Below are 23,754 nucleotides of genomic sequence, written 5' to 3' on the forward strand. Positions count from 1 at the left end.
CACATTAGCATGTGGAGCATGCAGGACATGAACCTGCACTCATATGGGATGCTGGTGCTGCAACTGGTGGCTTTACCTGCTACCCTACAGTGCTGGCCCACCTAGTACCTGTTAAACAACTTTTCCCAAGCAATTTCTCATTCCTACTCTTCCCTGTTTCTGTTAGCCACCATCATACTCTGAGCATCTATGAGAAGCACTTTGTTAGAGTCCACATATGACTGAGACTATGTCACTCATGTCTTTTTGGGTTTGGCATATTTTTCATATGATAAGGGGTCTCACATCCATCCATATTGTTGTAAATGAACGTGTCCTCCATTTCCATCAAATAGCTTTCCTTTGTGTGCATGCACATTTTCTTTTTCCATTCATCATTTTGTAGACACTTAGTTTTTTTTCCATTTCTTGAATATAAAGATGGTATGCCAAATTAATTTTCTTTAGATATATATACCCAGGAGTGGGACTGCTAGATTGTATAATCTTTCTATTGCAGGGGTAGTAAGGGGTATAAAGGAGCAAAAAGAAATTATAAATTATAAAAATCAATTTCTAAGTCATAAAATATGACTATATTGGATGATTATATACAGAGGTAATCAATAAAAACAAATACAACTGGTAAAAGACATTACTAGAAATACCAATCATATACATATATATATATATATTCATAGTCTTAATCACTAATACAAGCAAGAAACAAAGAAAATATTAAAGCACAGTAGTCAGACTAGAAAAAAATTTGCAAGATAAATGGGAAAAAAAGGATTAAATTATGTGATATCTTTATACATTCTTTAAATTCATAATAAAAAAGAACACAGAGGACTCAACATAAAAATGTGTTCCACATATGAATAAGAATGGCTCTGAGCCAATAAACAGCCATTAAATTGTAACTGACCTGAAGGAGGTTCCTGCAACACCCAATAGGGTCTTTTCCAGAAAGAGGTGGGAGGGAGTCCAGCAGTTTGCAGGACCAGGGAGGAGAAACTCCCTCCCACTACAGGGAGGCTGGAGCCAAAGAGGACGCAGTTTTGGAAATGAACCTGACTCCTCTTATTTTTTCCATCTGGCACGACCTGAACTCGTGTGTCAGCACTGTGAAGGATTCTGATTGGCTGCGTCTTTTAGACGTTGTGCACACACACGGCAATGCAAGCTGTTCAGTCAGATGCGGTGGCGTAAATGCTACGTAATCCCGCAGGATCTTGATGCCACAGTAGTCTTCCAGTTCTGAGGTGGAGGGAGGTTCTAGGAGTGGGCTCCGTTTTTGGGAATCTGTAAAGGCAGTCAGCGTTTGCTGCTCTCTGTCCGCTGTTTTCTGACCATCTTCCATTGAAGAACGCCACCCACCTCGGACACTGGAAATGGTGAGTGTGTGGGGCGGGGCTTGAGGAGAGGGGAAGGCAGACTTTGTGGAAGTTGTCAGAAAAGGCTGACAGGTTGCCGGCTTCACAGAGGTCATCTCTAGTCCGTAGGCCCCATCTCGCTGCTGGAATGACACTTCCCTTGGCCCTCTCTGGTCTGCAGTGTGGGGACTTCAGGTGTCCTGTCCGTTTCTTGCTCACAGCCTAGGGGCCATCTCTGGGCAGCTGCTGGCAGCAGCCCCCTGCCTTCCCCATTTATGCAGTGGGGACGGGGTGGTCATTATGGGGAATGTGGGCTGTGTGGAGGGTTCATGCAGTGAGGAGCTGTTGTTTAAGGGGTCCTCAGTTGCTCTTTTTACTCCAGGGGTGACACAAATCCATAAGTTTTCTGAATATGTCGGAAGCAGGTCTTAATTCACGGACCCTGATCTGTCAGCATAGCCCATTCTGGAGGTCTGACCTCATTTTCTGTTGAAAATAACAGTGTCATAGACAGTAAGTTAAAAACAAAGTAGTTTTATTTCACTCAGTGTTGTGGTTCAGGTTTTAGGGGGACAGGAGCACACTGTAATTTGGTACTCGGGTGTCATCTTTGCCCTTACACGTTCCCTTGATAGGCTGTTGGCTGTCTTTGACCTTTCAAAATAGAAAGTTTAGCTCATTACATTTATGGGTGTTTTAAAAACTATTTCTGTTCCATGACAACCTTCCCAACCCCAAAAATATAAGCCTAGATTTCTAAGTTTTAATTTTTACTTTGATATAGGGTGATTTTTCAAGGTTATTAGGATAAAATTGACAAAATTTGTGTATATTCAAGGCCTGCAATCTGATGTTATTTGAGGTGTTTTTAAGTCCATGGGAAATTCACTTTATCATTTAATCTAGTTTTTCACTAAATTTTTGGAATCCCCTTTTACATATGTATTATGAGATGATTAAGACAAACTAACATATCCATATCACCTTGCATAGTCTTTAAAATAATACTTAAGATCTTAATAAGTTGTGAGTATTGAATAGTGTATTGATATTATTTCTGTCCTGTATATTAGGTCTCAAGGAGTTAATTTATCTCCTAACATCTTCACACTTCCTCCACTCTCAGCCCCTAGAAACCACTATTCTGTTCTGTGATTAAGTTTGATTTTCTTCAATTCCACAAATTCAGGAGATTATGTGGTATTTATCTTTCTGTGTCATACTTCATGCAGCCTGATGTCCACATTAATTTATTTGGATCCATGTTGTGATAAAATGCTAGAATTTCTCTTTTATTGTTGGATGTGATTCGATTGTGTGCATGTGTATCATGTTTTTCTCTATTCATCTATTGACCATGTTATTTCCATTTCTTGTTCTTGTGAATAATGCTCATATGAACATGGATGTGCCAGTGTACCTTTGAGATAGTGATTTTATTTCCTTTGGATACACATCCAGTAGTGGGATTACTTTGTCATGTGTTCCGTTTTTAATTTTATTTGGGATACTTCCGTGGTGTTTTTCTTTTTTTTCTTTCTTTTTCTTTTTTCTTTTTTTTTTTTTTTTTGACAGACAGAGTGGACAGTGAGAGAGAGAGACAGAGAGAAAGGTCTTCCTTTGCCGTTGGTTCACCTTCCAATGGCCACCACAGTCAGCATGCTGCGGCCAGCGCACCATGCTGATCTGAAGGCAGGAGCCAGGTGCTTCTCCTGGTCTCCCATGGGGTGCAGGGCCCAAGCACTTGGGCCATCCTCTACTGCACTCCCAGGCCACAGCAGAGAGCTGGCCTGGAAGAGGGGCAATGGGGACAGAATCCGGAGCCCCGACCGGGACTAGAACCCCATGTGCCGGCGCCGCTAGGCAGAGGATTAGCCTGTTGAGCTGCGGCACCGGCCCCATAGTGTTTTTCATAGTGAATTTACCAATTTACATTCCCTCAGACAATTTATGTGTTATTTTTTCTAAAGATCTGATTCAGTACTTGTTATATTTTTAGTTTTTGATAATAGCCATTCTTCATATGTGAGGTGATAATATTGTGGTATTGGTTAGCAGTGCGGCCCCTTTTAAAATACCTGTTGGGTGCTTTCATATCTTGATTGGAAAAACTATCTGATTCTTTGTCCAATTTTATTTATCGTTATGAGTGTATTTCTTCGTATTACTCCCTTAATGATACTATGTTTGCCAACTTTTTCTCCCATTCTTTGTTTTCTCTGTTTAGATTTCCTTTTAGTACACAGATTTGTTTTTTGTCTTTTAGTATTTTGCAGTCTTACTTCCTTTTGTCACCTGTGCATTTGATGTCATATCTGAATCATTGTTGAGGTACGATATATCCAAAGCTGTTTTAGGCATTTGTGATGGGAATATTCTCAGTGGAAGGGAATATTCTCTTTCCCTGTCTGTGTGTATATGTGTTTGTCTTTTTTTCTTTCAAACTAATTAATTAAGAAGCTTGTAAAAACTTCTTGGAGTGCTTGGTACCAAATCAGAGTTAGATTATAGGATTAAGGTCTTAGTATTACATAGAATAGTGGGGTGACCATAGTTTACAGTAATACATTCATTATTTTATGAGCAAATAGAAGGAAGATATTCCAAGGCTCTGATTATGAGGTGTAATGTCATAGAAGGGAAAATGTATCTTGATTTGATCATTACACATTGTATATGTGATTAAAATTTCACACTGTTACCTGTAGATATGTATAATTATTGTCAACAAAATATGAACCCAGAACAGCATCTTACTGGGTGTATAATATTAAGGGATGTCAAAATATTTAAATTAGTGTCATAACTACTATTAGTATCTTTGGAAATATTTTATTAAGACAAAGATAATCTGAAAATAACTGAATTGGTATTTTCCCAGGAAAAGTGGAGTAATTAGGAGGCAGTATTTTAGCATAAATTTGTAATTAATAATCTTTTGAATTGTTTCGCATAAACAAAATGAAGTGGTTCTCTAAGTGTGTATGGTATTAATTTGAATTAGGACAATATCAAACAAGAAATAATGAACTAAATAGCAGATTAATTTTGGTGAAAAATTCCTTGAAACATGCATATTATTTCATTCTAAACATTGTCTATGAATTGTAAGGCTCCTCATATTTATGGTTTTAAGTAGTTTTGAACCAAAGTGAGTATATTAATTTCATGTTCCACAAAATAGGTGAAACTCTCCCATATTTGTTGGTATTCAGTTTCTTCTGTGAAGCCCAAACTTAAGAGTTTATCTGCTCAGTCCTAACTGTCCCTTGATTTAGGTGAATGTTCTTTGCTTTTGTACTGTACTGGCAGTATACATAATCATAACCATATTATAATATTAACATGTTTTCATTAATCCCGCAATTCTTCATATTACTTACAGTAAAGTTTCATTTACCATCAGCCCCAGACAGGCACTAATCTAAAATCTATCTCCAGAGATTGGCCTTTTATGGACATATCCTATAATTGAAATTGTACAATGTTGCAGTATGTGGGGTTTTGCTTCTAATTTCTTCTCTTGAGTTTTTACTTTTGTAGTCGGTAATTTGTTAATTAATTTTTATTGCCAAATAGTGTACCATTATAAAAGATATATTACACATTGTTATTCTTACATTCAGTATTTGAGTTGATTTCACATTTGGCTTTCATAAATATTGCTGCAGTGAGCAGACGTGAGCAAGTGGATTTTTTATCTTTTGGCATACAGGAGAGAAACTGCTGAGTTAAGAAATAATCCTATGTAGAACTTGCTAAGAAACTGCAAATTATTTTTCACAATGGTTGCACTATTTTACTGAAAGTGTATGAGGGTTCCATGTTGTCCATCTATCTCAGTCAGCATTTATCTATGGCTGAATCAGAATCATCCTACTGAATATTAAGTGATATCTTTAGGTTTTGTTTGCATTTACCCAATGACTAATAGTAATCATATCTTTTTGCATTATTAAATGTCTTATTGAAGTAACTGATTTTAAAAATGATATGTTCCTATATTTTTTATTTTTCCATTACAAAATTCAGTGTTTTTATTCTTAAATTTCTTAGTGGTATTTTCACTTTGATGCTATCTTGAATGTTAATTATATTTTCATAATGTTCATTGCTACTATACAGAAGTGTAATTGATATTTGTATCTTTATCCTATATTCTGCTACATTGTGAATTTTTGGTTTTTTTTTGTGAATTCCTCAGGATATGTTTCAATTACAATATTAGCTTTATTTCAAATAAAAACACTTTGTTCTTCAAAATTTAAAAAAATTAAAGACTTTTTAAAATTTATTTGAAAGGCAGAGTTACAGAGAGAGCGAGAGAGCGAGCGAGTGAGAGAGAAACTTTGCATGCATTGGTTCAATGCTCAAATGGCCTCAATGGCTGGGGCTATGCCAGGCTAAAGCCAGGAATCAGGAGCTTGGAGCTGCTTAGGTTTTTCAAGTGTATCTGTTTTTATGCTAATACTACAGTTTTTGATTACTTTTGCTTTTCAGTTAAGGGAATGTGAAACATCCCACTTTGATCTTATTTTTAATAATAATTTGGATATTTGGTTCTTTGACATGCCATAGAGTTTTCTGTATATTATATTTTATTTTCTACAAAAATAACTATTGGAGTGTTATAAAGAATCATTTCAATCTCTAAATCACTTAGGATCATATTGATTTATTGTATATACTTTATAATCCATGAACACAGAATTTATTTCCATTTATTTGTATGAGCATTGATTCCTTTCAGTAATCCTTTATTGTTCTCAGATTTGAGATATTTTATTCCCTTGGTTACATTTTTTTCTAAGTGCTTTATTCTTTTTGTTTCTATTTAAAATCCAATTATTCTATAAAATTTTTCATAAGGTGAACCAATTTCATGTGTTTCATATATACAGACTTAGGGGCATGATACTTCTCACCCTACCACTCACCTATCCATAGTCCCAACATTTTACCCTCTATCCTTTTTTATGTTCCTTTTAACTTTTACAATAACATACTTTCAGTTTATGTTATAATCACAAGTTTAATCACAAGTTTCCACCAAGTAAAAATTCAACAATTGATAAATAGAAAAAAATACCATAAAAATACTATTCCTCAAGGATATAGACAAGGGCTGTAACAATAATCAAATCTCAAAATATCAGTTTTATTCATATACATTTTATTTTTGTACTCTGTATATTAGTTACCAGAAATCAGGGAAAACATAGGTATGTGTCTTTTTTGGGAGTAGCTTATTTCATTGAGTATAATGATTTGTAGTTCCATGCATTTTATTGCCAAAGATAGGATTTCATTTTTTTAAGGTCCAGTACTGTTCAACAGTGTATATATAACTTATTTTCTTTATCACATGATCAGTTGATTGACATCTAGTTTGATTCCACATATTAGCTTTTGTAAAGAGAGCTGCAATAAACATGTGGATACAGATAACACTTTCATGTGCTGATTTCGTTTCCCTTGCTTAAATTTCCAGGAGTGGATATCTGTGTCATAAGGTAGATATATTGTCAGATTGCTGAGGAATCTACATATTGTCTCCAATAATGGTTGTGCTACTTTACATTCCCATAAATAGTGTATTATTGTATATTTTCCTCTACATACTCGTCAGCACTTACCTTTTCTTGATTTTTGGATGATATAGTCTCAAACTATGATGAGGCAAATCCTCATTGTTCTTTTTTTTAAATATTTATTTATTTGAAAGGCAGAATTACAGAGAGGCAGAGGCAGAGGCAGAGGCAGAGAGAGAGAGAGAGAGAGAGAGAGAGTCAGTCTTCCATTCACTAGTTCACTTTCCAGAGAGAGAGAGAAAGAAAGAAGTCTTCATCTACTAGTTCACTTTCCAGATGGCCACAATGGCCAGAGCTGCACCAATATGAAACCATGATCCAGGAGCTTCTTCCAGGTCTCCCACATGGGTGAAGGGGCTCAAGGACTTGGGCTATCTTCTGATGCTTCCCCAGGCCATAACAGACAGCTGGATCAGAAGTGGAGCTCCTGAGACTCGAACTGGTGCCCATATAGGATGCTAGCACTGCAAGTGGCAGCTCTACCTACTATGCCACAGCACTGGCTCCCTATTGTAGTTATTTTTAAAGATTTATTTTAAAGTCAGAATTACATTGAAGGAAGAGCGGAAGCAGAGGGAGAGTCTTCCATCTATTTGTTCACTCCCCAAATAGTTCCAATGGTCAGGACTGGGACAGGTCAAAGGCAGGAGCCAGGGGCTTCATGTGGACCTTCCACATAATATAGAGGTTCAAGGACATAAGAGAGCTTCCATTGCTTTCCCAGGTACATTAGCAGGGAGCTGGATCAGAAATGCACCAATGGGGACTCAAAGTGGTGACCATAGGGATGCTCACTTTGCAGGCAGTGGTTTTACACACTATGTTACAGTGCTACCCTTTCATTGTGGTTTTTATTTGCATTTCCCTGATGGCTAGTGATCCTGAGCATTTTTTCATCATTGGCCATTTTGTCCTTGGAAAAGTAACTGTTTATGTCCTTTGGCCATTTCTTATCTGGATTTTTTGTTTTGTTGTTGAGTTTCTTGCGTTCTTAATAAATTCTGGATATTGGTCTTTTATTGCATAATTTCAAAAAAATTTTTCCCATTCTGTCAGTTGTCTTTCATGTTTTTGAGTGTTTCCTTTGCAGTGCAGAAACTTCCTAGCTTAACATAATCTCATTTTTCCATATTTTTGCTTTTACTGACTGTGCTTCTGAGGCTTTTTTCATGAAGTTTTTGCTTATGTCAATGCATTGAAGAGTTTCACCAATATTTTCCTCTAGTAATGTGGTGGTATCAGGTCCTAGATTTAGGTCTTTGGTCCATTTTGAGTTAATTTTTGTATAAGGTGTAAGGTAGGGTCTTGTTTCACACTTCTATATGTGTAGATCTAATGTTTTCAGCACCATTTGGTGAAGAGACTGTCTTTTCTCCAGGGGCTAATTTTAGCTCATTTGTGAAAGATTAGTTGGTTGTAGATGTGTGGGTTAGTTTCTTGTATTTTTATTCTTTTTCATTTGTCAACATTTCTATTTTTGTTCTAGTACCAGGCTGTTTTGGTTATAACTACCCTGTATATTCTGTATTGAAATCTGGTATTTTGATGCCACCAGTCTTGTTTTAGTTGTTTAAGCTATCCAGGTCTCTGTTGTTTAAATATGAATTTTAGCATCATTCTTCTACATATGAGAAGAATGACATTGTACTGAGCTTGTAAGTTGCAATGGATATAGTGGACATTTGATATTAATTATTCCAATCCATGAGCATGGAAGAGTGTTCCATTTTTGTGGCATCTTCTATTTCTTTCTTTATTGATTTGTAATTTTGATTGTAGAGATCTTTCCTATATTTGATTAAATTTATTCCAAAGTATTTAAGTTTGTTGGAACTACTGTGAATAGTAATGATCTTACAAGTTTTCCTCAGCCATGGCATTGTGTATACAAGGGATATTGATTTTGTGCATTGGTTTTATATTCTGCAACACTGTCAAACTCTGTGATGAGTTCCAGTAGTCTCCTGGTGGAGTCATTTGGTTTAATATATATATATATATATATATATATATATAATTCTATATATATATATAATTATGCCATCTTGCAAACAGTGACAGTTTTACTTCCTCCTTTCCCTTTGATTTATTTTTTTTTGCCTTATGCCTCTGGCTAAAACATTCAGAACTATATTAAATAGCAATGGTGAGAGTGAACATCCTTGTCAGATTCTGGATCTTGGTGGAAATGCTTCCAGCTTTTCCCCATTCAGTATGAGGCTTGCTGTGTGTTTGTCATATATTGCCTTGATGGCGGTAAGAAATAAGGGTTTTTATCATGAGATGATGTTGTCTTTCATCAAATGACTTTCTACATCTATTGACATAATCATATGGTTTTATTCTACTTGTTTGTTAATGTGATGTGTCATTTATATTGATATCCATATGTTGAACCTTTTTTGTGTACTGGTGATAAATCCCACTTGTTCCAGGTGAACAATATTTCTGAAGTTTTGTTTGATTCAATTATGTGATATTTTGTTGAATATTTTTGCTCTGTTCATCATGGATAAATGTCAGTGATTATCATTCTTTGTTGTATCTTTTTCTGGCTTTTGGAATTAAGGTGATGCTGTCCTCATATAAGCAATTTGGGAGGATTTTCTCCCTGTTAATTGTTTTGAATACTTTGAGAAGAATTGAGATTAGGGAATTAGTTCCTCTTTAAAAGTTTGTTAGGATTCAGCAGTGAAGCCATCTGGTCTTGGGCTTTTCTTTGTTGGGAAGGTCTTTGTTCTGTTTTGATCGGCATCTTGGTTATTGATCTGCTTTGTTTTCTGTGGCTTGAGGAATAAATTTTAATAGATTGCATGGGTTCTTTGTTATTTATTCAAACTACATCTTGTTTATTATTCTGTTTAGGTTTTCTATGCCTTCAGGAATGAAGTATGCAAACTAGAACTGCTGTTAAAGTAGCTATTCTCAGAAAAAAATAAATGTTTGTGAGGATGTGAAGAAAAAGGAGCCCTTGTACATTGTTAGTGAGAATGAAAGTTAGTACAGCCATTTTTCAAATCAGAGTGCATGTTCCCCACAAAATTAGTAATAGATATTATCTATGACCCATTTATCCCACACCTAGTCATATGTTTCATTGAAGTGAAATAAGCAGCTGAAAGATATACCTGAGCTCCAATTTCCAACATAACTCACAATAGGTAAGGAATTAACCTAGGTGTCTATTGATGCATGAATGGTTGAAGAAAATGCAATAAATAAAATCCATTGATATCCTTTGCCCATTTCTCAATTCTTTTATTTCATTGTTGGTTTCTTGAGCTCCTTATATACTATGGATATTAATCTTTTATCAAATGCATAGTTTGCAAAGATTGTCTTCCATTCTGTCATTTCTGTCTTCACTCTGTGCTTTGTAGTGCAGAAACATCTTAAATTTGATAGAATCCCATTTCTCTTTTTAGCTTTCTTAACTGTGCTTCTGAGGCATTATACAAAGTGTCATTGCCTAAGCCAGTGTCCTGCAATATTTCTATTATGTTTTCCTTTAGTAGTTTGATAGTTTCAGATCTTAAAGTTAGATCCTTGATTCATTTCTAGTCAATATTTTGTATAGAATATAAGTATGAATCTAGTTTCAAATTTCTGCATGCAGAAATCCAATTTTCCCAGTAACTTTTCGAGGAATTTTTAGCAATTTGTCCAATATTAAATGGTTATAGATGTGCAGAGTTATTTCTGGTGTTTCTATTCTGTTCTATTGGGTTACATGTCTATTTTTATGCCAGTGCCATGCTGTTTTGATTACAATATCCCTGTAATGTGTCTTGGAATCTGATATTGTAATGCTTTTGTCATTGTTATTATTGGTTACATTGTTATTATTGGTTAATACTACTTTTGCCATTCAGTGTCTCTTGTATTTCCATCTAAATTTTAGGATTGTTTATGTCTGTGAAGAATAGACCTAAAGTGTTGATGGGGATTGCAATGAATCTGTGAATTTTGGTGATGGTATATACATTTGGGGGTATTAATTCCTCCAGTAGTTGAAACATGGATTTTTTTTGTTTCTTTTTTTATATCTTTTGTTTCTTTCACTAATGTTTTAGAATCTTCATTGTAGAGATCTTTCACATTCCTTATTAAATTTATCACTATTTTGATAGTTTTTGTGAGTGAGGTTTTTTTTTTTTTTTTTTGACAGGCAGAGTGGATAGTGAGAGAGAGAGACAGAGAGAAAGGTCTTCCTTTTTGCCATTGGTTCACCCTCCAATGGCCACCGTGGCTGGCCCATCATGCTGATCTGAAGCCTGGAGCCAGGTGCTTCTCCTGGTCTCCCATGCGGGTGCAGGGCCCAAGCACTTGGGCCATCCTCCATTGCCTTCCCGGGCCACAGCAGAGAGCTGGCCTGGAAGAGGGGCAACCGGGACAGAATCCGGTGCCCCGACTGGGACTAGAACCCGGTGTGCCGGTGCCACAAGGTGGAGGATTAGCCTAGTGAGCCATGGCACTGGCCAGTGAGGTGGTTTTTGTAAGTTCTTTTTCAGGTAGTTGTTGGCATGTATGAATGATATTATTTTGTGTTGATTTTGTATCCTGAAGCTGCTGAATTCTCTTATAATTCTGATAGTCTCTTATGGGGGATCTTTTTGTTTCCTAATATAATATTCACATGCCATGATACTTGTATTTCTGACTTTCCATTTGCATGACTTTAATTTCTTTTTCTTGCCTTAGCACTCTAAATAAAACTTTCAGAACTATTGAACAAAAGTGGTAACAGTGGAAAACCTTGTCTGGTGCCAGATGTCAGTCAAAATACTTTCAGCTTTTTTATTCCATGATGCTGGCTGTGGGCTTGTCATATACTCCCTCTATTGTTTTGAGGTATGTGCCTTCTGTACCCAATTTTTATGCTTTTTTCTATCAGAAAATTACATTTTATCAAATGTTTTCTCTGTATCTATTGAGAAAATCATATGGATGTAATCTTTATTTTACTGATGTTATGCATCACATTTATTTATCTATGTATGCCAGAACAGCCATGAAATTCCATTTGGTCTGAGTGAATGATATTTTAATGTGTTGTTGAATTCAGTTTGCTTGTATTGTGTCAAGTATTTTTGCATTGACATTCATCAGGAATAATCATTTGTAGTTCTTTTTACTGTTGTATCCTTATTTGGTTTTGTCTTAATGTAAATCCAGTCTCATAGACTAAATTTGGAATGGTTTGCTCTCTATAAATGTATGTGAGTATTTTAAGAAGAATTGATGCTAGCTCATCCTTAAAAGATTGATAGAGTGGCTGGCACTGTGGCATAGCGGGTAAAGCTGCTGCTTGCAGTGCCAGCATCCCATATGGGCACTGGTTTAAGTCCCAGCTACTCCACTTTGGATCCAGCTCTCTGCTATAGCCTGGGAAAGCAATAGAAGATGGTTCAAATTGTTGGATCCCTGCACCCATGTGGGAGAGCTAGAGGAAGCTCTTGCCTCCTGGCTGCCAATTGGTGCAGCTCTGGGCATTGTGGCCATCTGGGGAGTGAACCAGCACATGGATGACCTCTCTCTGTCTCTCTGCCTCTACCTTTCAAATAAATAAATAAACCTTTGAAAAAAAATTGATATAACTCATTAGTGAAGCCATCAATCACTGAGATTATTTTTGTGGGAAGATTTTACTGGTGACTCCATCTCAGCCTTGTTTATTGGTCTACTTAGATTTTCAATGTGTTCATGTGTCAGTTTTGGTGTATATTTTATAAGGAACTGAAGGAGAGGAGCTACTACTGTAAGTAAAGTTGTGGGGAGGTAGAGAGGCTGATTGCTTGCTTTGATCAATTCACATTGTGTTTATGCATAGAAATATTGCACTGTATCCCATAAAGATTTGTGATTGAATAAAAAAATGCTTTGCTAAAAAAGTTTTTTTATTGAGGTTTTAATGAGAAGCAATGAAAACACCAGGATAAATACACTATGGAGGTTTAGGAATGGCTCTTTATATTAAGTCTCATGTAAGTCTAGAATATAGAGGCTAGGTGTTCCAGATTTTCTGTCACCTGGCTTTGGAGGACTTTAGCAGAGGAATGGGGGACTGAAATTTGAAAGCCCTATATAGAAGGAAGTGGGTGCTTTGGACTCTGAATTGTTGAGTTTGCCAACAAAGCTGCACTCACAGACCAGTCCATTGCCAACTCAATGAATCAGCTAACCATGAGAACAGCTCCTTCCTGGGAAACATGGTCTCAGATATTAATTTATGTCTTAAGTTTGTCTATTTCATGTAAGTTGTCACTTTTGCAGAAAAGTGTTCATCATATTACCTTATATTATCCCTCTCCCTATCTTTAGGGGTGATATTTGTTTTACTTCCTGACACATTTGAATTATGTCAACCATGTCCTTTCTTCATGTACCGTGTCACTGTTCAGTGATCCAATCTGTTGATGTTCTTACGGGCAGATTTCCATATCTTTAGATTTCTATATCATTTTCTGTTTTCTATTTCATTACTTTCAAAAGTGATTCATATAATTTCCTTTCTCCTATTTACATTGTGTTTAATTTGTTTTCTTTTTTTATATTTTAAGGTTGATGGACACATTTTCAATTTTAAAACATTGATTTTTTTAACAGAAGATCAGTTTAGTATACATTAAGTAAAGATTTCAACAGTTTGCACCCCCATAGAAGAAATTAGCAATTCCCAACTTGACTCTCACTGGGATTAAACATGACAATAGGTCTGATCTGATTTCATCATCATTTAAAAAATCATCTATTATTTTTCACTTTATGTTTCTGTGTGGGAGCAAACTGTTGAAATCTTTACTTAATGTATGCTAAACTGATCTTCTGTATATAAAGAGAATTGAAAATGAACCCTCATGTGAATGGAAGGGGAGAGGGAATGGGAAAGGGGAGGGTTGCGGGTGGGAGGGACGTTATGGGGGGGAAGCCATTGTAATCCATAAGCCATACTTTGGAAATTTATATTCATTAAATAAAAGTTAAAAAACATTGATTTTTCAAATGATTGAATTGAAAATTTTATCTTTAGTCAAAGATCCCTTCAACAAAGTGACTATTTTATTGTTTTACCCAGAAACCTTTTATTTAAGGAATAAAAACTTCATTTCATAAATCCAACTTTAGGAACATAGTGATTCTTATTACCCTGCCGGCCCTCCCACCCTTTTTTTTAACCTTTCTTTTTCCTCCTTCCTCTCCTATCCCATTCTTATTGTTTTAATAACATTCATTTTCAATTAACTTAATGCACATAAGATTAACTCTATACTAACTAAGGAGTTCAATAAATAGTATGAAGAAAAAAATCTTCCTCAACAGTTGAGACAAGGGCTCTTCAAAGTGATCACATCTTAAAGTGTAAATTTCACTTCTAAAGATTAACTTTTAGGTGCTCTACTTGTTACCACAAATCAAGCTTATTTCATTAAGTATAATGTTTTCCAATTTCATCCATTGTTGCAAATGACAGGATTTCATTTTTTTTACTGCTCTGTAATACTCTGTGGTGTACATATTGAATGGGTAAAAGTTCAAAGCATTCCCACTAAGATCTGGAACCAGACAAGGATGCTCACTCTCACCATTGCTATTCAGGATGAGGGTCAAGGTTAGTGTTAAGAGTTCATTCTGGAATTAATGTAAAGATTAGGATTAGTGCAAGGATGAAAGCTAGGAAGAGGGTAAGGATTTGTTTTAGAATAAGAGTTATAGGGGCTGGCATTGTGGCTCATTTGGCTAATCCTCTGCCTATGGTGCTGGCAGCCCATATGAGTGCCGGGTTCTAGTCCTTGTTGCTCCTCTTCCAGTCCAGCTCTCTGCTGTGGCCCAGGAAGATAGTGGAGGATGGCCCAAGTGCTTGGGTGCCTGCACCCACGTGGGAGACCAGGAGGAAGCACCTGGCTCCTGGCTTTGGATCAGCATAGCTCCTGCTGTAGCGACCATTTGGGGCTGAACCACTGGAAGGAAGACCTTTCTCTCTATCTTTCTCTCACTGTCTAACTTTGCCTGTCAAATAAAAAAAAAGACTAAGAGTTATGAATATGGTTATGGTTAGGGATAGGGACAGAGCAGGATCAGGGTTAAAATTAGGTTTTGGTCTGTGGTTAAGATAGATGTTAGTCCAGCACCACAGCTCACTAGGCTAATCCTCCACGTTGCGGCACTGGCACACTGGGTTCTAGTCCCGGTTGGGACACCGGATTCTGTCCCAGTTGCCCCTCTTCCAGGCCAGCTCTCTGCTGTAGCCAGGGAGTGCAGTGGAGGATGGCCCAAGTTCTTGGGCCCTGCACCCCATGGGAGACCAAGAGAAGTACCTGGCTCCTGCCATCGGATCAGCACGGTGTGCTGGCTGCAGCACACCGGCCACGGAGGCAATTGGAGGGTGAACCAACGGTAAAAGGAAGACCTTTCTCTCTGTCTGTCTCTCTCTCTCACTGTCCACTCTGCCTGTCAAAAAAAAGAGATAGATGTTAAAGTTATTAACATTTGGATTACGTTTAGGATGAGTATTAGTGCTAGGTTTTTCGTTTAGTTTTAGCATTATGGGTTAGATTTATTACTGTGGTAGCCTGGGCCAGGTTTGAATGAGATTTTGGTTTCTAGATAGATCTAGGGTAGGTGCTATGGTTTGGGTTAGAGTTAAACCTAACACTAATGCTAGGATTTGCTTATATTTAGGGTTAGGGTTATAAGTAGGACTAGATTTATGCATAGTACTGGGGTTAGGGTTAGAGTTTGGTTTAGGTTGAATATGAGGGTTATGGCTAGAGCTAGGTTTTGTCGGAGGCTAGGGATATGACTGTCTTTAGTGTTAGGGTTAGTGTTAGTATCACATTAGGTATAAATTTAGATTTGGAATTAATGCTATGGCTATGGCTAGACCTAGTACTAGGTTTAGAGTCATTGTGAAAGCTAGGTCTAAGGTTAGGTCTAGGCTTTAGGATGAGGATTATTACTGGAAATAGGGTAGACTTTAGAGTTGTGTATAGGGCTAGGACTGGGGTAAAGCTTAGGGATCAAGACAGGGTTAGCATTACTCCTAGGATTAAACTTACAACTATGGTTAGGACTGGTGATAGTTGTAGGCATCAAGCTAGGGTCAGAGGGCTAGGGTTAGTTTTATTAGCATTATGGGTAGAGGGAAGATAAATACTACTATTGGGTTTAGGATTTGGTTTAGTGTTGGCATTATGGCTAAGGTTAGGATTATGCCTACTATAACCCTATGAGTAGGTTTAGGAGTTGGGTTAAAGCCACTGATAAGGTTAGGTTTATGCTTTGCAACAGGTGTAGCATTGAAATTGAATCCATGATTATAATTAGGGCTAAGGCTACAGTTAGGGTTAGGGTTACTGTTCAAGCTATTGTAAATTCAAAACTAGTGATTAGAGTTAGGGTTGGGGCTAGAAATTAGCACTATGCTATGACTTTGGTGAGGTTCCGGGCTAGAGACAATGTTATGATTATGGTTAGAATTACAGTTAGGGTCATTATTTGAAATGCAATTCAGATTATGTTTTGGGTCAGTGCTAAGGCTGTGGATAGGGGGCTGGCACTGTGGTGTAGCAGGTAAAGCCATCACCTGCAGTGCTGGCATCCCATATGGGCACTGGTTCTAGTCCTGGCTGCTCCATTTATGATCCAGCTCTCTGCTCTGGCCTGGGAAAGCAGTAGAAGATGGCCCAAGTACTTAGGCCCCTGCACCCATGTAGGAGAGAGACCTGAAAGAAGCTCCTGGCTCCTGGCTTCAGATTGCCAAATCTCTGGCCATTGCAGCCAATTTGGGAGTGAACCAGTGGATGGAAAACCTCTCTCTTTCTCTCTGCATCTCCTTCTCTCTCTGTGTATCTCTGACCTTCAAATAAGTAAATAAGAATCTTTTCTTTTAAAAAAGGCTGTGGTTAGGGTTTGGGTAAAGGTTAAGTATACATTTAGGGTTAGAGCTAGAGACCTGATTACAGCTAGATTGGGGTTGCAATGGAAATACAATTTGAAATACATTTAGTTTTAGAGTTAGGAATAGGTTAACACTGTGGTAAGTAATAGGATTACAATTGCAGTTAGATTAAGGTAGGGCTAGTGTTAGATTAATGACTAGTGCTAGGGTTAGGTTAGGGAGTAGGATTAGTTTTATGGATAGTGGGTTGGATAGAGTTCTGTTATATATTATAACCTGTTATTGCTAGGATTTGGCCTACAACTAAGATTATATCTATTTCTATGGTGGTGTTAGAGTTAGTATTAGGTTTGGAGATAGGATTGGAGTTAAGGTTAGAGTTAGGTGGCAACACTGTTGTGTAGCAGGTAAAAGTTGTTGCCTTTAGTGCTGACATCTCATATAGGCACTGTTTTGCGTCCCAGCTGCTCCACTTTCTGATCCAGCTCTCTGTTGTGGTCTAGGAAAGCAGTAGAAAATGGTCCAGGTCCTTTGGCCCCTGCACTCATGTCGAAGACCCGGAATTGAAGAAGCTCATACCTCCTGGCTGCAGATCGGCCCAGCTCTGACCGTTGCAGCCATTCAGGGAGTGAGCCAGCATATGGAACATTTCTCTCTCTCTCTCCCTGCCCCTGCTTCCCTGTAACTCTGTCTTTCAAATAAATAGATAAAGAAAAATTAGAGTGGGGCTGGCACTATGGCTCACTTGGCTAATCCTCCGCCTGCAGCACTGGCATCCCATATGGGCACCAGGTTCTAGTCCCGGTTGCTCCTCTTCCAGTCTAGCTCTCTGCAGTGGCCTGGGAAGGCAGTGGAGGATGGCCCAAGTTCTTGGGCACCTGTACCCACATGGGAGGCCAGGGAGAAGCACCTGGCTCCTGGCTTCGAATCAGCATAGCTCTGGGCGTAGCAGCCATTTGGGGCATGAACCAATGGAAGGAAGACCTTTTTCTCTCTGTCTGTCTGTCAAATAAATTAAAAAAATATTAGAGTAAATATTTGGGTTAAGACTAGGTTTGGGGCTAGGGATAGGCTTTGGCTTAGTGTTGTTGCTAGTGTTAAAGTTAGGGACATGATTTATGTCAAGGCTAGGCTAATGTCTAGGATAGAACTATTCTTAACAATACCAGTGAAACTTGTGTTACAATTATTTATTGTTAGGGTTTCCACTGCTTCAAACACCATAACTGTTGTGCCTTAAGTACTTTCAAAAAGTAGAGTTAGTTTCTCATTTAGATCAGCAATGCCACAATGAATTTTCTGTTGATTGATTGCTTTAGGTACTGAGGCCTTCACAGGCAACACTGTGCTTAGTATGTAGATGTTTAATGTTTCAAATGTCATGTACATGAGCCACATTACAAAACCTATTGTGCCTGATGTCACTTCAAAGAATATTATTACTCAATAAGAACACTGTTGCTATACTGAGATTTCTGTATATGTTCATGGTTGCTTTAGGTATATAGGCTGCATTTAACAATACATATATCAACAATAAGTATATGAATGTTTCTAAAAATGCTGATTTTGTTGAAGATCTCTCTAGGTCTGGAGTTTATATCTAGTTTATTACAGGATTACAATATTAGTTTTCATTTTGTCTTATCACTAGATGCACTGAGTAAGCAATGTGATTCCAGTGCTTCAAATAGCATAAACATAAATTGTAACAGATATAGCTATTGTGCCTGAATTTATTTCAAAGAATAGAATTAACTACTCACATAGATTTTGATTGCTCCATTGATTTCTGTCTGTATTTGCTTTAGTTACACAGACCCTCAAATGCAATAAGTTTATACACTTAACCATAGAGGAGAATTGAATGCTAATGGAAAGGAGTGTTTTCCCTCAATTTTTTGTCAAGGAGTGGAATTTATGCCAGTGTAGTAGAAGGGTTCATTAATTTACCTTGCCAACTCATGAGAAAGCTCAACATTAAATGTCCTTAGTAAGCACTGTGCTGTCCAGTAAAGAAATGTAATGTGCATGTGTTATACCAGAAAGATATGCTAAGTTTAAAGGTACTACAAAGAATGCAGTTAAATATAATACATTATGCCAGGCTTACAATTTTTGTTTTCCTAAAAATATTAAGTGAATTCCCTACTTTAAGTACATAGGCATCAATAATAAAACATTTCCAATGTTTCAAATGCAGAGTAGTTGAATCATACTTGAAAGAGTAGTGGTACCTGAAGTTACCAGAATTTATGTCTCAATTGGAACCCACTAGCAACACTGAGATTTCTTTGTGGGTTCTTTGATATCTCTCTCTCTCTCTCTCTTTCCTTTCTCTCTCTCTATATTCATAAGTAATAATTGTACAAATGTCAGAATGCAGTTCATGTTGAGTGTCGATTCAAAGGAGTGATTTGCCTGAACTACTCTCAAGAAGTGGAGTGTATACCCTGTTTACACCTTGTTTAATATAAGCTTACAAAGTTTGGTTTCAATGCCAATTTAAGGGAATGCTTGCCTTAACCATATGAACACTTCAAATATGAAAACACAGACACATGTGGAATACTTGAAAGATGTGGTGTGGATGAAATTGGCATAATGAATTTGCAGTGCACATCAGGACACACTTACAAAATCATTTTTCTTGAAAAAGATTAACTGAATTCTCTTCTTTCACTACACAGTGGTTAATAAATAATACGTTTTCCATTATTCAAACATTGGTTAAATAAATCATACTTGAAAGTTCTATTGTGCCTTAAGTTATAATAGCAACAGGATTAGTTTCTCAATTTGAATACAGTAGGTATATTCATTATTTTTGAATATTCATTAATTGGCTTATGAATGAATATAAACTTTAATATGTGACAAGAACACAATCAAAGAATTAAGAGGAAATGAGTATTACTGGAAAACAGTGTTTTGCTTGAAGTTATCTAAAGGAATTAAGATTCTCCCCAGTGTAATACAAGCTGACACCATTATAATACACCATTAGTATTTCACGCTGAAGTAAGGGAATGCTTAACACTGCATGCACTTAGCATTGGGCTTTCCATATGAAAATACACTGTATGTAATACATTAAAGACACATTATATGAACTTGGCACTGGAAGGCAGTTGCAACACACACCCAAGAAAGTTGCCTTTCCTGGATAAGATAACTTTAATCTCTGTTATCTGCACAGGCCTTCATATTCAAAATATTTTAATATGTTTTTAATGATTGACACATAAAGTAGATGAATTGTACATAAAAGAGCTATTGTGCCTGCAGTTATAAAAGAAATAGAGTTGATTTCTCAAATAGAGCATCGTTGCTGCATTGTGTTTTCTCTGTTCCTTGTGTGCTTTACTTACAGATACCTTCATAAGCAAATACACCCACTAATATGAGAATGTAAGCAAAATGAATGTTACTGGAAAAGGCTATAATTCCTTGAATTTACCTGAAGAAAAGGGATTTGTACAGATTTTATTATATGCTTGCTTTATACTTCCAGGAAATCATAATTGAATTCCTGACTCAGCTCGAGTTTGCTTAATAACCACTCTATTTTCAAGAATGAGAATATCATATACTTGAGCACTACCTGAAGGAACTCTTACATTTGAATCTGGGTCAAGGAACGGATTTGAGATACACATTAGTACAGAATTACAATGCTAATCTTTCTAGGAATGTTAACTACATTCCTTTAATACTATATGTTGTAATCAGCAATCCATTTTTAATTCTTCAAACATGGAAGAATTATACTTCAAAGAACAGCGGTGCTAGAAGGTATCAACAGGACAAGACTTCATGTCTAAACCAGAATATTTGAATATTCTGGTTCTCTCTCTATCTATCTATCTATCTATCTATCTAGTGTGTGTGTATATATATGTGTGTGTATATATGTATATATACATACATCTATATATTCAGGATATACAAATTTCATGTTTTTCATATATACAGACTTAGAAACATACTACTTGTCACCCTATGACTCTTCTTGCCATGCTTTCACCCTTGTTCTTCATCCTTCTCCTATTACCACTCTTAATATTTACAAAGATCTATTTTCAATTTACTTTATTCTCGTAAAATTAACCCTACACTAAGTAAAGAATTCAACAAAGTATGATGAAAAAAGCGCTGTTCCTCAACAGTAGAGACAAAGGATACAAATATTCCTTAAATCTCAAAATGTGCATTTCTCTGTAATAAATTACATTTCAGATAGTCAGTTACTACAGATCAGGCAAAACATATGATACCTGTCTTTTCGAGACTGGCTTATTTCACTAAGTATGATGGTTTCCAGTTGCATCCATTTTTTTTTTTGGTAGCAGGATTTCATTGTTTTTATGGCTGATTAGTATTCCATAGTCTCTCATATTAATATATATATGATATATATGTATATATATGATTTATATATACATATATTTATATGTTATATATGATATATATCATATAAATTTCATAATATTTCATAATTTCTTTATCCATTCATCAACTGATCAATATCTGAGTTGATTCCATATCTTAGCTATTGTGAATTGCACTACAATGAACATGCAGGTACAGATAATTCTTTCATATCCTGATTTCATTTTGTTTGGATAATTCCCAAGTGTGGAATTGCCAGGTCATATGATAGATCTATTTTCAGATTTCTGAGGTATCTCCATACTGTGTTTTACAATGGCTGCAGTAGTTTACATTCCCACCAATAAGGGATTATTGTACCTTCTCCCCACATTCTCTCCAGCATTTATTGTTAATAGATATATGAGAGTCATTCTTACTGTGGTGAGGTGGAACCTCTTGGTGGCTTTGATTTGCATTTCCTTGTTGGATAGTAATCCTGGGCATTTTTTTTAAAATATATCTGTCGGCCATTTGAATTTCATCTCTTGAAAAATGCCTGTTCAAGTCTTTTGCCCATTCTGTTTTTTTTTTAATATTTAATTATTTTTGTTTGTAAGTCATAGTTACACAGAGAGAAAAGGAGAGGCTGAGAGAGAGAGAGAGGTCCTCCATCCACTGGTTCATTCCCCAATCAGCCACAACAACTGGAGTTGCACCAATCTAAAGCCAGGAGCTTCCTCCAGGTACCTCATGTGGATTCAGGGGCCCAAGGACTTGGACCATTCTCCACTGCCATCCCAGGCCACAGCAGAGAGCTGGACCAAAAGTGGAGTGGCCAGGACCCAAACTGCACCAACATGGGGTGCTGGCACTGCAGGCAGTGGCCCCACCTGTCATGCCACAGTGCTTGCCCCTGCCCATTTCTTTACTATATAGTTTGTTTTGTTGCTGTTGAGTTTCTTGACTTCTTTATAGATTCTGGATAATAATCTTTTATTAGTTTCATAGTTTGCAATTATTTTCTTCCATTCTGTCAGCTGCATAGTCACATTACTAAGTATTTCTTCTGCAGTTCAGAAGCCTCACAACTTACTGTAATCTCATTTGTCAATATTGGTTTTGATTGTCTGTGCTTCTTGGGTCTTTTCCAAGGAGCCTTTGCTTATGCAAATATCTTGCAGCAGTTCCCCAATGTTCTCCCATAATTTGATGGTTTTGGTTCATAGATTTAGGTCTTTGATCCATGTTGGGTTCATTCTGATCTAAGGTATAATGTAGTAGTGTTGTTTCATACTTCTGCATGTGGAGATACAGTTTTCCAGGCACCACTTATTGAAGATACTGTCCTTTCTCCAGGGACTGATTTTAATTCCTTTGTCAAAGGTTAGTTGGCTGTAGATCTTTTAATTGAGTTTCTATTCTGTCCTGTTGTTCTACATGTCTATTTCTTGCAAGTACCAGGCTGTCTAGATTATAAGTGTCTTGTAGTATGTCTTGAAATGTGGTATTGTGATACCTCCAGTTTTGTTTTTGTTATTTTGTGTCTAGTGTTTCCATATAAATTTCAGCTTTTTTTGTCTTAGAATAGTGTCATTGGTATTTTAATTAGGATAACATTGAATCTGCAATTTGATTTTGGTAGTATGAACATTTTGAAGATATGATATTAATTCTGCCAATTCATGAACATGGATGATTTTTTTTTCTATTTGTTTTGACTGCTGTATCTTTCTTTAGTGCTTTATAATTTTAATCATATAGATCTTTGAATTCCTTGGTTTAATTTATTTTGAGGTATTTAATGTTTTGCAGTTTTTGTGTGTGGAATGGATCTTAGTTCATTTTCAGCCAAAACATTGTCCATGTAAACATAGGCTATTGCTTTTTGTGTGTCAATGTTATATCCTGTCAGTTTACCAAACTCCTTTATGAAGTCCAATAGTCTCATAGTGGAGTCTTTTGGTTTCCCTTAGGTAGCATCATGTCATCTGCAAATAGGGATAGTTTGATTTCCTCCATTCCAATTTGTAACATTTGATTTCTTTTTCTTGCCTAGTGACTCTGGCTAAACTTCTTGACTATAATGAATAGCAGTGGTGAGAGTGGCCATCCTTTTCTGGCTCTGGATCTTTGTTGGAATGCCTCCAACTTTCTGCATTCAATAAGATGCTATCTGTGGGTTTGAAATAAATTGCCGAGATTGATGAGAAATGTTGATTCTATAGCCAGTTTGCTTAAGGTTTTCATCATGAAAGGATGTTTTGTTTTATCAAATGCTTTCTTGCATATATTTAAATAATCATATGATTTTTATTCAGTTTGTTAATCTGATTTATCACATTTTTGATTTTCAAATTTTGAACCATTACTGCATACAGATACTTTCTCAAGGTGAATGCTATTTCTGATGTGTTGTTCTTAGCTGGTATTTTTGCTTCTATGTTCATCAGGGATACCAGACTATAGTTCTCTTTCTCTGTTGTATCTTTTCCTGGTTTAGGAATTAGGGTGATGTTGGCTTCATAGAAATAGT

The 23,754-nt window shown here is 36.5% G+C and overlaps 1 pseudogene; it reads right to left on the reverse strand.

Annotated features, from left to right (window-relative positions):
• Nucleotides 1-1,922: 1,922 nt before the first annotated feature.
• Nucleotides 1,923-23,754, reverse strand: part of LOC149120427 (constitutive coactivator of PPAR-gamma-like protein 1 pseudogene) — a 63,055-nt pseudogene continuing 41,223 nt past the window's right edge.

The sequence above is a fragment of the Oryctolagus cuniculus genome, chromosome 19 (genome assembly GCF_051225735.1).
Source record: "Oryctolagus cuniculus isolate XC-2025 breed Fujian yellow rabbit chromosome 19, ASM5122573v1, whole genome shotgun sequence".
Classification (NCBI taxonomy): Eukaryota; Metazoa; Chordata; class Mammalia; order Lagomorpha; family Leporidae; genus Oryctolagus; species Oryctolagus cuniculus.